Below are 12635 nucleotides of genomic sequence, written 5' to 3' on the forward strand. Positions count from 1 at the left end.
ACAGAATCAACAAATGTTAGGGGCTGGAAGGGACTTTGAAAGGTCATCTAGTCCACCCCTCTGCCAGAACAGGACCACAACCCAGTTTTCATTTTATTTTCTTTTTTATCTCCCTTCTCCCCCATCTCCCTCCTTTCATCTTCATCTCTTGTTCTCCCCCATCTTCCTCCTTTCCTCTCCATCTCCCTCCTTTCAGTACCGCCTCCGCTTTCCCACCCCTCACCAGATTTCTCCCTTTTCCCCCCCAACCCAGAGCATCTGGGTCCTGTTGGAGTCTCCTCCCACCCCAGGTGTGGCCACTTTACCCTCCCTGCCCACTCTGCTTTTTAATGGGCCCCAGGAAAGGCAGCAGCCCCAAGCTGTGCCCAGGTGGTCAGAGGATACTCCTCCTGTCATCACTGGTGAGTCCCCATGGTGAATACCAGGTGAATGGGAGTGGGACAAGGGCTGAGTTTCCTGGTGGCCCCCTAGTTAGGTAGGAATAGGCTTGATGGTCACTTTAACATCATCCACAGGTCCTGGCTGGGCCTCCTTAGGCTGTTAGAAGCAAGATTCAAGTCCTGTTCAAGCCCCTGCATAACAACTTCCTCTTTGCATGAGGGGGAGGTGGCTGATGTCAGAGAGTGTTCTCAGTTTCACCACCCCTGTGCAAATTTAGGTCTTCTGAGGTGGTCGCTGTGTAGTAGGAAGACAGGGCAGCCAGCAGATAATAATTTGGGTTGGAAGGGGCTCTTAGAGATCATCTAGTTCCAACCCCTCTGCCATGGACCAAGACACCTCCCTGTATCCAGTCTCTGGACATTCAAATGACCCTCAGTGACAGGAATCCTTAAGGAGAAACTAATCTCTCTGCCTGAGGCTGGCAGAGGCAGTCTGGTGCAGCTTGGCCCAAACTGGAGACATCATGTCACCTTGGCTGTGGAATATTTCATGTGGAAGTATTTCTTTTGTGATGCCCTATGATTCCTCAGTGCCATTGTCAGAGCTTCCCAGGTGTCTTGCTCCGTATTGTTCCAGTCACAACATTGCAGCCTTTGTGCTGCCCTCGCAGCAAATCGACTGCTGCTTAGTATGGTTCCATTTAGTCAGGCAGGGTATGGTAGGATGTTCAGGAACAGCAACTCAGGATCAGAACTTCAGGAGCATGGAGTGGGTGCCTGGGACACTGGGGATGCCCTGGACACCCACCTGGAGAAGGCTTCTCTTGGCTAATCAGCCCCCAGATCACAGAGGGCATTAGAGAGCTGAGTGCTACACTTGAGTCACATCCACTTCTAGGTACAGCTAAAGCCAACAGGCTTTTACAGCACTGATTGGCAAGCATCTTCTCATTGCAGATAATTCCCTGCCAGCACATCCCAAATGCATAGGTGATTGCTCTTAAATTGATGGCTTGGAGCACAGTAACAGCCTTTTTATTTAGTTCCTGCTTGATAGGCAGTGAATGTAGAGTTGCCAAAAAAAAAATAAAGGCAGCAGAATTTGCCCTCTGTTACACCACTGTGAGGAAATTCCTCAGGATGGAGAATTGAACAAAGCTCTTGATGGTGCCCAAAGCCTGGGACCTGCACTAAGGGCTTCGCAGGGTGTGCTGTTTTTCAGCAGCCTCTGCTGAGGGGGAATTGCCCTTCAAAGGCAGCAAACATTCAGGAGCTTCATTCTTAGAGTGGGTTAGTGCTGCTGTGCTGAATGAGAGCAGTAGGCACTGCAGTTTCACTGAGAGTGGCAAGGCAGAGGGAAACTGTCCCCGGCAAGAAAATAGATCACTTCTCATGTGGCTTCATCATGCCCAGCCTGACACATGCTTCTTATGGTATACCTCAGCTGAAAGGGTGAGCCCAGTCTTCCTGGACCTGCTGCCAGTCACCACTGAGGCCATTAGAAGGTGCCAAGGGGTGAAGGGCAAATGTGTAAGAAACATAATAAGAAAGCAGCTGAGAAGAGATCCAAAGTTGTTTCCACAGATGTCTAAGTTAAAGGAAAACTGGTTCTAAACTTTATTGTCCAAATTTGCCAAGTACTTTTAGCCTAGGAAGGCCAGTGCTGTCCAGTGTTATCTTTTCTTCTGCAGTCTAGCTCCTGAGGTCTAACCCAGTGGCCTGTCCCTGGTGTTCAGCTGTTTTCCTGTGGTCATAGGTGCAGAGGATCCCAAAAGAGAGGCAAACACATCTTGTTTTCAGAAGGCAGTCTACAGGAACTCTTCTGTAGCTCATATGACCATGAACTTCTGCTTAATGTTAGCTTCACATGTGGTTTGCATGCTGAACACATTTGCATTAGCTATAATAAAGTCCTTCCAACCGTGTGGACATGGTATGGGAGGAAGAAAAAACCCAATCCTGAAACTCCCCGTGCACACGTGCCTTTCTCAAAGGGATAAAAGGATAGCTAAATTCACTTTGAAATGCAGCTGGAAAGTGAAATTCCTCTCTATTAGGTGAAGCTGATCCTGCATTGCTTTCCTTTTGCACCGCATAGGAGGGGCTGAAGAGAGTTTCAGGCTTTTACTGAAAAGATTTATCCTTTGTTTCCTACTCCTTAGTTCTGTGGGCCATGGGAAGCTCCAGTCAGACTTTTCAGATATACATAAGTCTTCACAGCCTCTACATCTTTTGTGCTGGCAACCAAACATCCCATGGTCTAGAGCAGCTTGTCATGGGCCAGATTTATTCCTGAGGGAGCCATGCAGCTAAATCATCTTAGCTGGCTGAGAATTTATAGTGCTTCTGTCTCTCTCGCTCTCTCCCTTGAGCCTTGCATAGCCTTTGCCAACATCCTACTGCACTGCCTCAGCCTCACACAACCAGGGAGGCAGGGAAGAGGGCCCCTTGCCTGAGGTGGTTGTGAGTTGCGTATGAAAATGAGCATCCAAACACCCATCTTCTATTACCCCCTGCCTATGCCATGTTTGGGGGAGACACTCCAGCCAGCAGGATGGCATCATTTGCTACTGTGGGAATCCCATGTACTGGCTATGTGAATCTATTTTTTTTTCCAGAGGGCTTTATTCTCAGTTGTGCAGTTGCAGTAGCAGTGCCATACAGCACAGGTTTCCGTGGAGCCATTCATCATTCATAGCTGGGATCACAGAACACTTCACAGCCAATTACAAGGCTACACATGCAGGGAATGGCATCAGCTGCCTAGCCGAAGTTAAGCTTCCAGCTGGTTTCTGGGCTCACTCAGAGGATGCTAAGGATTTGGGGAATGAATGACAGCATCAGACCTGACCTCTCTCCTGCTGACCCAAAAGATGTCTCTGAGATATTCAGAGATGATGTTTTCTGGCGCCTTGAACACAAAATGGGCACAAAAGTGATCTCCTAATAGCCCATTCCGGATTTTCTTCGACAGCAGCTTTATGGTAAGTAGGACTGGGGCTGTAGCACGCACGGTCTGGGTAACCATTCGCACAAGTGGGATGAGGACCAGTGGAACAGCCACAGCCTTGCTGGGCTGGACAGCTTTAAGCCACTTCATGGTATCAGAGTGGTGCAGGGTTGAAGAGTATCAGCAATTGACCCTTGGTTTTAAGCAGGACACTACAAAGAATACTCAGTCTCAAATACAGAACCTCTGAAGGCAACACCATCTGCACTCTGTACTGGGCTTATGAACACCCCCCACACCCACTGCTTAGGCTAAAACATCCCTGCCAGCTGCCTCCTGGCTGTGCCTTCCTGCAGCACCTCCAGAGCGCGCAACTCCAGACTAAGGCCGTGTGAGGGGCCGTACAGCAAAGCACAGTGACTGCTTCTTGTGCTTGGAGACAGTGGCCTGAGATGGTCTTTGTGTCAAGCGCGTCATGGCTCATCCCTTCCCGGCAGGCAACTTGACCTCACTTGCTCTGCACTCAGCAGCGCTGTGTGTTCGGGCTTGCACCAGGCACATGCTGCTCAGCATCTCTGGAGAGCTTTTTACATCTCTTTTGAGCTGGTATTCTTGGCTCTGGCTCTTACAGCTATTTCTGCAATGATGATATAAAACCTGGCATTTCTAGTTCTGTCATCCCGGGAAGCCCCTGGGGAGCAAACGCACCCTTGTGCGGAGGGTCAGCACGCTGAACTGCGCCACTTTAGTCACGCTGGAGCCCTGGGCTGCCTGTCAGCAAGCAACCCAAAAACCACCCTGCCTTTGAAGCCTGCCTCCCTTGCTCTTGAGGTTGAGTTTGGGACAGACGGGATTTAGGCTGCTGTCTGGCAGCTGAGACCCCTCAGGGATGAGGAAAACGCACTATTGATCCTGTTACCTCCCAGCTGGTATCAGCACTACATTATTTTCTAACACCACTTTAAGTCTCTGCAATGACAGAGCCACATTGATTAAAAATTAAAACAAATGACACGTCTCCCACAAACAGTACTTACTGTACCGTGCTGACTCTATCTCAGGAGGGGAATGAGAAAATAGCAGGAGACAGAATAATTTATAGTGATAAAATGGGTTACATTTTCATAAAAATTTTATTTTTCCTGTTTTTTTTTTTCCTTTTTCTTTTTCATTTTTTAAATAATTCAATGCACTGGCAGTAGAATTAATCCCTCTATGAGAGACACAAACGTACCAGCTCAACCAATATTATTTATACAGAGACATCGTGTTTAAAAACAACAAAAGTACATTTAAAATGTTTGTACATAAAGTATTACTGTTATCATTATTATTAAGTTTTTTTTTCTGAAGAAGGAACGAATGTAAACAAAAATGCAGAATTGTGCAACACGTTGGAAATACAAAGCAAAAAAAAAAACCAGGCAAGATACAATTTTATACATATAAAGCAAAAGAAACCGAACTTTTAGAACTATACAACATTTCAGTAATTGCTTGACATTGTAACAGTTACCTTGGTCTGTACAAAACATCTTAACTTATGCTTAAAACTTTACAAGAATAACATGCTTGTTCAGAACAAAGACACCTCGTGGAATCGCGGTGGTTATTGATATGGTATTTGCACACATGAGAGTAATAATAATAATAGTAATAAAAAAAAATAGAGAGAGGCTACTTTGAGAGTAAATAAAAAGTAAGAATGTAAGGTAAAGGGCCGCTGAGTAAACCATAACCTAATTCCAACAGCTAATTAAGTTGCACTGCGATGCAGAAATTCAGTCTGACTTTTGCTGGAAGACCATAAGGTCATAATGTTGCTCTATTTCCAGGAATCAGGAGAAAGCACATATAAATTTTCCTGATATTTTGGTTAATTATAAGTGTGTGTGTGTGTGCACACAAACACACACACACAAAGCCTATAAAAAAAAAGGGGGGGGGGGGGGGGGGGAAATAGAGACAAATCAGCCAGAACTGGTGGGCAAGAGAACACACATGCTAGACTACTCCCAGCATGGCTAGGTTAAAAAGCAGGCAACCAGAAAGAGCAAACAGCCACTGAGGTTGCCCAGGATTATGTTTTCTGAACCTTAGCTGTAATTTTCTTTTTCCTTCCAGAAGGCAGGAAGCAACTGGAATTGAACTGAGCAGTTCTGAAAATACCAGGGAGCACTACAGCCAAAGACAAAACACAAACCAAAGGGGAGCTCAAAACTAAAGCAAAACCCAAACAGATCTTTAGATCACTTTCCATATTCTGTGATATGTCCAAGACCTTTTGAGTGTGAGTTTCAACGCACGTGTAGTTAAGATTCCTAGAAGATATGCAATCCAGAGATGTCAGAAACACAGACAGGAACAAATCATGTGGTATTTTATGGGCATGCAGGGACTGCCAGCTTGGATGAAACATACCTAATTTTTAAGGGTCCTCAAATGATCCATATGGCTAAAATGAAATTCTGTTTGCATCAACCCTAACATGTTCGGTGCCTGATTTTGTGATCTGTGTGCTGAGCACTGCTTTACATAGTTATTCCTGTGGACTTCAGCAGAGCAACCTGCTGGTTAGGATGCTCAGGGGAAGACCAGCAGAATTGGACCTAAGCAAATATTTGCCAAGACTTTTAAATGTACAAACCCCATTTGGCTTAGAAAAACCACTCCAGCCTGCTGCGATGTCTTCGAACTAAAGTAACAGATTCCATCTCTAGACTGAGAGCATTTATGACACGTTTGAATTTATTTGCCATTTTTCTGTACAAGCTAATGCTGATGCCAGTAAATATTTAAACTTGGAGGTAATGAAATTGCAACATGCCTTTTAGTTAAAACCAAAGCATATGCGAGCCTAGATGGCAGGCAGAAATTGCCCTCCAATTCTTTTAGCAGGGATTATCTGGAGCTAAATCAGAATAGTTCAACATATATCCAGCTTCTGTGTAGTTATAAAGCTGCATTATTAGGGCATTCTGCGCAGTACAAAGAGCAAGAGGACTTGTTTTTCAGCTGGTGTAAATCACCACTGACATCTACGGAGCTACTTAAGAGGCACATCAGCTGAAGCTTTGGCCCACAGTCATCAGAAATGTGCAGCCATCATTCACTCCATATGTAAAACCCTCAGTGGTGGAAGTGCAGAGTGACAGTGTAATCGACATCAGATAAAAAGCTGCTCTGTTAGCCTAGTTTCTGATAACGCTTTGCCAGACTGTGTGGTCTAAAGTAGTTTTATGATGTGCTCTATACTGCATAGCTTTGCAAAATACAGTATTTCCTTACAGGCAAGGATTATGGTACATTAATCATTTTATTGGCATGATCAGTAAAAAAGGCATGAAGATAAAAGCTTTGGGAGTTTATCTGCATAGAGATATATTGGCAAAAATTAGTCTGGGGTTAGAAGGTTTGCTCTTGTGTGCATATTGGATTAACTCCACTGAAATCAGTATTCCTAGACCAGTTTACACCAGTTGAGGAACTTGTACTCTGCCTCTGTCATAAGTAAAGCATGTTCAGGTGTTGTCCACTATGCAGTTCGTTCATGAATTTAAGGGTAAATGCCTCCTGCCAGTGAGTCAAAGCTTCTTCCTGTCTGTAGCTTCATGGTGTCACTGAAGTCAGTGATGGTTTCCCTGAGCAAGGGCTGAGTCAACACCCAGTCTGGTTGAAGAGCAAGCCTGCTTGCAGTTATCCCAGCTCTGGTCCAGAGTCATTGAAGTAATTTCAGTGGGGTGAGTGCTCAACCAGAACAAAACCAGGTGTAATTCCACTCAATTAACTGGGTTAGTGCAACTGAAGTTCTGGCTCAATAAACTTTGATAATGCTATGCCATTTCCATTAACCAGCTTCTCCTTTGCTAAACAGTGCTCAGCAAGCTCTGTAAGACTCATATGATTGCCATACGACAGCAGAATTTGGTCTCATGAATTCCACAGGCTGAGCCAAGTTACTTTACATTTGCTTAGCTCAAGGTTTGGTCGATTGTAGTTACTGTGTCTGTTAGAACAATGAAATTCACTTCAGAATCTGACTTTAATTCAGCGAAGGAAACCGAGTAAAAATTAGGGCCATCTCTTTTGGATGGGTTTTCAGTGGAGTTACAACAGGGTGACACACACAAGTGTGAGTACACTCATACAAGTGTGAGTACACTCACACTGTCAGCACAGACAGCTTACAGAACTTGCATAGAGGGGAACACAGTTAAAACAAAGAAGAAAACAAGTCTCAAACAGCTGCATCATCCACTCACATGGCTTTTACCACTGGCATCAGCAGGACTCACCTAGAGCCCTGTAAGCAAGAGCAGCTCTATGGACATCCCAATTAAAACAGCAACTCTGCATGCAGTGAATATTGCCTCAGTTGGTGTTTCCAGCTGCAATGCAAGTAAAAGTGAGTGCTCAAATCCAAGTCCCATTTGTAGCCACAGAGGATGAAGACCTAAAAGCAATGCAGAGCAATAATTCTACTGCAACCAGGTGGTGGGGCTGGGGGGGTCACTCAATCCTGTTTGGCAGAGCACTTGTTGCTCACTATGCCTCATGCACACCAATGCTATGGCCAGGGCTACGTGGAGATGCACACTGCACACAGACCTGCAGTTGTCTAACATCCTGAGCAGGCTGAGGACTCAGGGAGCTCTGTACAGGTCTACAGCATGTGATAGGCAAGGTTGTGTCTCTTCTGTAGCCATTCTCCAATGCACTGAGTACACGCATTGCTACTTGAGCTGGCTGCTGGGTCCCTGGGTTTGGTCCTTGCTGAAGTTGTATGGGAAAAATAGTTTAATTCTATGGTAGCTTCAGGGCAGTGACAAGCAGTGGCTCTCTGTGACATGTGGTGACAGCTGTAGGTGGTTTAAGGAATTGGATGGTGTCATATTTGGATTTTGTAGGATACCATGTTAAAGGTGTTACTTTGCAGGGCATCTGAACACAGGAGAGTGCCCTTTCCCAAAATGCACACACAGGTTACATTTGTAATGCCAGACCATAACAACTTGTCCCAGTTTCTTTAAACCACTCTTCATGTCTTTACCATTGCCTAATATAATTTATGGGGTCAAAGAGCTGCCTGAGATATTGCTACATACCCTGTAGTTCTGGGCACTGCTTATCTTCATAGTATTTCTGTTGAAGTGCCTCCTGATGAAGTCAGGTTTGATTCTCATCTGACACCAGTTTTATGCAGTTTAACTCCTCTGTAGTTAAACTTGCTCTCATTTTAGTCTGTAGAACCACAGGATCCCCCTGGCTGTACAGAAGATCTGAACTCAAGCTCTTCTGACTTCAACAGCTTACCACCACGGGTTTAAACTGGCATGAGATGATCAGACTCAACAATCTCGGAAGACAAAAGAAACAGACAAAACAGCTTCAAAACAGAACAGCTGAAATAAAGCTACCGAGTCCATCGCAAAGGCAGGTCTGATGAGAACACTGCAGAGAAGATGGCTACTCTGAAAGGCAGGCAGGAAGAGTCTGCAGTTGGCAGCACAGATATCGAAGGAGAGCCTTGCTGAGCTTTTAGCCTATACATACACAATAACAAGTGCTATATCTAAAGTATGGCACTATATGCAGTGAGATCTCTTCATCTGTTCATCCCTCATCAGACAATACAGAATGCCAGTATGCACTGCTGCATATGGAGATCTGGTTATATCAAGGAGGCCCAGGAGCAGAACTAGAGGACCTGAGCTGCCCAACATTAACAAGACAAAACTTGTTTTATTTGTATTTATAAAACAGTATGTAAAGCTGGAAGATGTCATAAACACAGTAGACTGGTTTCTCATCTTCATGCCCATTGCCTCTCTCCCAGTGCACTCTGGTGAGGTCAGGGAGATGCTGCCCTTCGCAGTGACCCCTTGCTCGGTGGGACTCCCCACGGATAAGACGTTTCTGCACTTGGTTCAAAATGACAGATTCATTTTCTTTGGTCACTTGTGAAATATTTTTGCCTTTCATAAAATTCCAAGACACTAGTCTATTGCAAACAATTCAATCTTCTGAAAAAACAACACAAAGACAGCACATTCAGCTTTGACACTGACTTCAGGCACCACAGGACCAAAACGACACAGTTGTCACTACCTTCTGTCATACCTTCATTGCCTGCAAGGAGACCATAGATGCAAATAGGATGACACAGAAACTATAGAAGGACACTGACAACTCTGCCACCGTTCAGTTGTGGTAAGAGTATTTTGTCTTTATGGCTATTGCATCTTTTTTCTGTGCTATGAAGTAATGAGCATGGATTTTCTGTTGCAAATCCACACATACATGTACACACACATGTAGGTGTTTGCTTCAATGCTGTCTGTAGTGGAGTTTCTCCTTAGTTCAAAGCAAACAAATGTATTAGTGCTTAAGGCTGAACCCTTAGCAGCCCCATTTTCGCTGTTGTCTGTTTAAGTTGCGCTCACAAAACTAGTCATTGGTTTTTAAAGAGCACTAAATGCTCATAAAAATAAAATGAAAGCATTTCTTCCAAAGAATCTAAAAACTTGTCAGCGAATCTAAACTGCTGTAATGGAAGATCATAAAATCTGTGAAATTAAAAAGCATAGGAATTAATGTCCAAATTCAATTTCTCAGGTTTTGTTTCTTCTGGAAGAATGAAGATCTTGATTTTTATTCTCCCCACCGCAACTCGGTGTCAAGAGATATGCCCTTATCTATTGAAGGAGGTCATTAGAGATAATATATTCACAGAGAGACTACTGAAATGCTTAGAAGCCCAAAGACCATGTCAGAGAAAAAGAAATTAAGCTAGAAGAAGCAAGTCGTGGAAGTTGCCACTAACACTACCAACAAAAAGGCTGCAAGCTAAACCATAATGACTAAAAAAAGAAAAAATAGAATAGAACAGAATAAAATACTGGTCTAAATCTAGCTATTCAAACTCAGCATGAACCACTTACACTGTTACTCTTCTCCTTTTGAAAGGGGCCAAAGGAGCTGACCTGAGATTAGTGACCAGTGGTCACACAGCATAGGTTGTCTCAGGCGCTCCCTTCGATCCCTTCTCCAAAGGACCCAACATATCACATGGCTGGAGACACTCACTGCACTTAGCACAGGATATTCTGCCTGCACATTATCAAATACTTAGGACCTGTTGCAGCTCTTGACATGGACGTTAAGTGCTATGTAAACGTCTGGACTGAGCTCTTAGGACTTTGTTGCCCTTGGATCTCACTTGGATGGAGTTCCCAAATGCTTGCATTTAGCCCATTTCTGGCATGCACCCTTCACTGCTGAACTACTGATAGCGCTCCAAACCTTCTGAAGCACAGGACACAAACGACAGTCTTGTCAGCTCTGGCAATTTTTCATGAAGCTTGATGTCCTTCTTAAATCCCAGCTGCAGAAATCAAGAGCTTACATTACTGTCCCAGTTTATCCCTTTTAAAAACAAACGTGTCATTTCTGACCTCAGCATCTTTGAAAAATGCCTGATAATGTGTCGTGAAATCAGTCTCAAAGCTCAGTATCCAGAAAGCAATAGAAGAAACAAAAAAGTTTATTTAAAAACCCCAACAATTCATGATTGCAGCCAATCTTGTAAATTTTTTTGTGCTTGGCTCATGAGCTTGAATGTCTGAAGTGGGCAGTGTTAAGAGCAGACATAATAAACAGCCAAGCAAACACACGCTGCTTCCCCATGGATTGAAACAAACAATCAATCTCATTTGATTAACTCTGCTGAAGTAATATTTTAAAGGGTAAAATGATTCCACAAAGATGACATCTTGGCATTTGAAATGAGATGAATACAGTGCCTGTAGAAGTGCAATAATCCTTAATAACCAACCCAAAAGAAGCGTCATCCCCAGGGATAAGACGGTAATTCACTCTCCATATTTAATTTGTTTCTAAGCTGCTTTTGAAACAAGCCTACTAAACAGTAAGTTGGCTTGTGATCTTAGACTTGACTGCTGGACTTACTCTAATCATGCCATTGATTCCGCATGCATTTCAAACTAAGTCACAGGATACAAAATCAGGTGGGCTAATTCCTTAAGCTGTTTAAGCAAAAGATTGCGAACAGAGGGTAAATTTGGAGATAGGAGTCTCTTTACAGCAACCAACAGGGGAAAGATAATACACTGCCTTCACTGCAGCTAACTCTTTGAACAGTCTTGCGTCTGAAGATTGTATTTCAAGACGTATCTATCCTTCACAACTGCATGGGGCTCTAGGATTTCAGTCTGCACTAAGGGAACAAATGACAACAATGCACTTCATTAAATAGTTGCTGAATCTCATTAGTGAGATCTTGCAGAAAGAAGGGAGAACGCTGGCTTAGGACAAAACCGCCCCAACGCTACTTCATCTCAAGTACTCAGCCTGTTCAAAGAGAAAGTAAAACACCTTAACCAACCACTATTCATCTACGTTTCTGAGTCGTGCTCGCTGGTGTGGCTTTATTCGCTAGCAACTGGGGCCAGAATCAGCGTGACAAATGCTGTCAGACTGGTGTATCAGCCATGTTACCCAAACCCTCAGAGAATAGATAAGAGTCTATTGACCACTTCAGGAACAGGAATGTGCTGATAATACATGATGTGCATGTTCTGCAAATGTCATTTGCAGGCAACCCTAAACTGGATGACTTCTCTAATGATGCACCTTGGCTACATTTACAATACAGTCTTGTGGAACAAAATATTAGGAATCACTGATTTTTAAGAAAAGGTAGTACTACAGGGAGCTAATATACAACAGCTACAGTAACCTTTGACTTAAGTATGCATTGGGCAGAGACCTTAAACTGCTCTTATTGCAAATATCCAAGGCCTGCTCTAAAAATCATAACAGTCTGAACCTTTTAAATGCAAATTTGTCCTATTTATCTGGTCACAACCCAGTGAGTAGAATCCAATAACTCACCAGATTAAAGGATATCCAGGATTATATAGCAGAAGGTAATTGCAATTAACTAATATCTGGATGGCATTTAATACACATATTGTATTATTTCAATGAGATGAGACAGAATACTATTTACACTGCTGTGAGCATTTTCTGTTTATAGAAATGGGATTTACAGTTCAGTAAGGTATGCAGGCGTTATACCGAGAACGAGATGAGACCATTTAAAGTCTTGTGAATTATTGATAGAAATTCATTTTGTTTTGTTTCAAGCACCAGTGCTTCTTGCAGTGGCACCAGAAGAGCAGTGCAGTTTGTATTGGGGGCGGAGGCGGGGGGGGGAAGAAAAGGAAAGAGCAAATGTGAAATGGTGTAATTTATTCACAATTGCTTTGAAATTCTATCTGAAT

The 12635-nt window shown here is 43.6% G+C and overlaps 1 long non-coding RNA gene across 1 annotated transcript; it reads left to right on the forward strand.

Moving 5' to 3' along the window:
• The first annotated feature begins 342 nt into the window (after positions 1 to 342).
• On the forward strand, positions 343 to 9048 carry LOC135184084 (uncharacterized). Its single transcript, XR_010305855.1, has 3 exons — positions 343 to 401; positions 2999 to 3364; positions 5455 to 9048. It is a non-coding gene; the product is annotated as an uncharacterized LOC135184084 (long non-coding RNA).
• Positions 9049 to 12635: the final 3587 nt, after the last annotated feature.

Source organism: Pogoniulus pusillus, chromosome 19 (assembly GCF_015220805.1).
Source record: "Pogoniulus pusillus isolate bPogPus1 chromosome 19, bPogPus1.pri, whole genome shotgun sequence".
NCBI lineage: Eukaryota > Metazoa > Chordata > Aves > Piciformes > Lybiidae > Pogoniulus > Pogoniulus pusillus.